This window comes from Rousettus aegyptiacus, unplaced genomic scaffold (assembly GCF_014176215.1).
Source record: "Rousettus aegyptiacus isolate mRouAeg1 unplaced genomic scaffold, mRouAeg1.p scaffold_m13_p_4, whole genome shotgun sequence".
NCBI lineage: Eukaryota > Metazoa > Chordata > Mammalia > Chiroptera > Pteropodidae > Rousettus > Rousettus aegyptiacus.
In genome coordinates, this window is record NW_023416307.1 from 71,034,115 (window position 1) to 71,038,049 (window position 3,935).

General features: G+C 37.4%; 1 pseudogene; it reads left to right on the forward strand.

Moving 5' to 3' along the window:
• The first annotated feature begins 501 nt into the window (after positions 1-501).
• On the forward strand, positions 502-2,806 carry LOC107502792 (annotated as a pseudogene).
• The last annotated feature ends 1,129 nt before the right edge of the window (positions 2,807-3,935 follow it).

Here is a 3,935-nt window from a genome sequence, read left to right on the forward strand (position 1 = left end):
GCCAAGAATGCCTTTTGGAAAAAGTATAGTCTCTTTATCAAACAGTGCAGGGAAAACTGGAGAAATACGTAGACCAACGCAATAACCCCTATCTCACACCACTCACAAAAAATAACTCAAAAAGTATTAAAGATTTAAATGTAAGACCTGACACCATAAAAATCCTAGAAAACACATAGAGTGAATCTCCTTGATATTGGCAATATTTTTTTTTTGGACATGAGCACCAAAAGCACAAACGACACAACAAAAGTAAAAATCTACAAATGGTACCACAGCAAACTTAAAACCTTATGCACAACGAAAGAAACAACAAAATGTTTAAAACAACCTACAGAATGGGAGAAATTTTTCAAGCCATATATTGGATAAGGAGTAAATATCCAAAACATGTACAAAACTCACACAACTTAATAACAAAAAACAATCAGATTAAAAATGGGCAGAAGAACCATGTAGACACTTTTCCAAAGAGGACATCAAAATGACCAACAGGTACACGAAAAGATGCTCAATATCACTAATCAGAGAAATGCAAATCAAAACCACAATGAGATATCAATTTATACCTGTTAGAATAGTTGTCATCAAGAAGACAAGAGCTTTTTTCCTGTGGGAGCCACCAGGTTAAGAGAAGCATGGCTTTCTGCTCTCACCACCATGGCATGTGCTCATCTATTGATAATCAGTGCCTCTGAAAAGGAGGAATCATCTGGCAAAAATATCACTTTGCCTCCCATGTTCAAGGCTCCCACTCAACCAGACATTGTGAACTTTGTTCATACCAACTTTTGCAAAAACAATAGATAGCCCTATGCCGTCAGTGAATTAGCAGATCATCAAACCAGTGCTGAGTTGTGAGGTACTGGCAGAGCTGGCTCGAATTCCCAGAGTTTGAGGTGGCTGGACTCATTTTTCTGGACATACCGCTTTGGCAATATGTGCCGGGTTGGGGGAGGGGGGTACTATGTTTGCACCACAGAGTGAACACAACTCCAAAGTGATATGCTATCTGCTCTGCCCTGGTTGCTTTGGACTTATCAGTAATGGTCATGTCTAAAGGTCATCTTATTGAGGAAATTCCTAAACTTCCTCTGGTGGTTGAAGATAAAGTTGAAGGCTATAAGAAGCTCAAGGAGACCGTTTTGCTTCTTGATCATGGTATCTCCCCTGCCAGGTAAGTATTTGCTTTGATTCTTAAGAAACTTAAGGCCGGGAATGATATAAAAAAAGGTCTGTGCTTCTCAGCGAATGAGAGCTGGCAAGAGCAAAATGAGAAACCATTATCATATCCAGTGCAGGGGAACTTGCATCATCTATAATGAAGACAATGGCATTATCAAAGCCTTCAGAAACATCCCTGGAATCACTCTGCTTAATGTAAACAAACTGAACATTTTGAAACTTGCTCCTGGTGGGCATATGGGCCATTTCTGCATTTGGACTGAAAGTGCTTTCTGCATGTTTGATGAGAACCCAATTCTCATCAAATCAGATGAGAAGCGAGTTCCAGGCAAGAAGCCTGTGGTAGGGAAGAAAGCAAAGAAGGCTATTGGTGTTAAGAAGCAGAAGGAGCCTTTGGTAGGAAAAAAGGCTGCAGCTTCTAAGAAACCAGCAGCTCAGAAAAAGCCCACAGAACAGAAACCCAAGGTCAAATTATCTTGGACAGCTGATTTTGAATAAAAACCTGATCAGAGGCAGTGAGAAACATGAGAGAAAAAAAAGAAAGAAAAGAAAAAAAGACATGAGACAACAGGCGCTGGTGAGGATGTGGTGAAAAGGGAACCATTATATACTATTGGTAAGAATGTTAATTGGTGCAACCATTATCCAATCACTATGGAAAATAATATGAAAGTTCCTCGAAAAATTTAAAATGAATCTGCCATATAATCCAGTAATTCCTCTACCGGGTGTATACCTCCCCAAAAGAGAAAACAACATTTTGAAGATATATCTGCACGCCCACATTTATTGCAACATTATCCATAATAGCCAAGATATGGAAACAACCTCAGTGCCCATCAGTGAATGAACAGATTAAAAAAAAAAAAGTGTTGTATGTAATCACAGTAGAGCATTATTCAAGCCTAAGAAATGATGATATCCTGCCATTTTTGACAATATGGATGGATGTTGAGTACATTATGCTAAGAGGTAAGTCAGATAACAAAAGACAAGTACTGGGTGATATCACTTGTCTTTGGAATCTAAAAAAGTCAGACTCATAATGAACATAAAATGGTGGTTACCAGGGGATTGGGGATGGAGGGACAAAGTTGTTGTTTAAGGGTACAAACTTGTAATAAGTAAATAAATCATAGTGATTTAATGCACAGTATAGTGAATATAGATAAAAATATTATACTATAGTTACATAATGTGATAAATACCGCTGCAACTGCAATCATATTACAATATATAAATGTACCAAAGTAATACACTTTATACTTTAAATTTACACAATGTTATATGTCAAATATATTCAATAAAAAATTTTCGCACCTTTATGTGAATAAAATACCACCATGAACAATTACTATACTGTGAGACAAGTGATTTAGATTTTGGGTTTGAGTTTGTCACAAATTTTAATCTGTAACAGATGATTTTGACTTTTGCTGGAGCCAGCTGGCCTAGGTCGAACAGCACCCGAGGTGGAGAGTGAGGACTGAGAAAAAGACAGACAAGAGATAGATTCCAGAGGACCACCAGTCAATACCGAGCGGCCCTGAGTTTATTTTGCAACGCATACTTATACCCTACTGAGTGTGTAAACACCAAAACACCTCTAAATAACAACCAATCACGGAAACTCTGTAACATTCCGTTTCCCGCCCCCACACCAGGTGCACTTCCTCCTGAGTCAGCAGACTGCACGGCTGCCTGACTCTGCAAAAACATACTGCTTAACAAACAGTCTTGTTTTCCTCAAAATGGCTCCCGACAGACTTTCTGGTGTTAGATGTCTCATTTATAAAATAAGTGTTGAATAAAAAATTTTGGAGATTTCATCTTTCTACAAAATTATATGGCTCTAAATACATATATGAACAACTTCAGAATGTGATTAGAGCAAGTGGTTTAAAACTTTTTTTTTTAGTAATATATCTAAATAACAAAGTCAATGTAATCTAATGATGAGGACTTTTCTGTCATTCATTTTATTAAATACTGAAGCTGTGCCACTTACTTGCTCAATTGTTTTTTTCTGGTCTCTTCACTAGATACTTTCTTACTTTTTAGATCCCCTATGCAGCAAAACTTCTTGAAGATTCCTCTTTTTTCCAGTGTCTTCAATTCTCCACCTCTCATTCTCTCTTAAACTAATTCCAGTCAAACTGTCACTGGCCTCAATCCTCTGAAATTGCTCTTACTAGTGTCACCTATGATCACCACAATACTAAAAGTAATGGTCAGCTTGCTGTCCTTTTTATGTGACCTATCACAATGATCATGCTGTCTTTCTTAATACAAATCCTTTGCTTGACTTCCAGTTCCAAACATATTTTTGTATTTTTTCCAACTTTTTGGTTGTTCTTTCTCAGATTTCCTTATCAGTTTCTCCTCATCTCCCATTCTTTTAATGCTGGAGTACTTCAGCATGTGTCCTTGGCCCTCTTCTTCATTTACATTTATTCTCTATATAACCTCATCCAATTCCAAGTCTTTAGATACCATTTATATGCTGAAGATTTCCAAATTTGTATCTCGAGACCAAACCTCACTCATATTACAACTGCCTACCTGCCATCTCTACTTTGTTGGCTAATGGATGTCTCATACTCTACATGTCTAAAACTGAACCTTTATTTTTTTTGCCTCATATCCATTCTACATGCAGCCTTCTCCATTTTGTTTGATAACATGTTTCAAGTTACTTAGACTAGAACTTTAGAGTCATCCTCAGCCCACTCCTTCTCTCATACTTGATA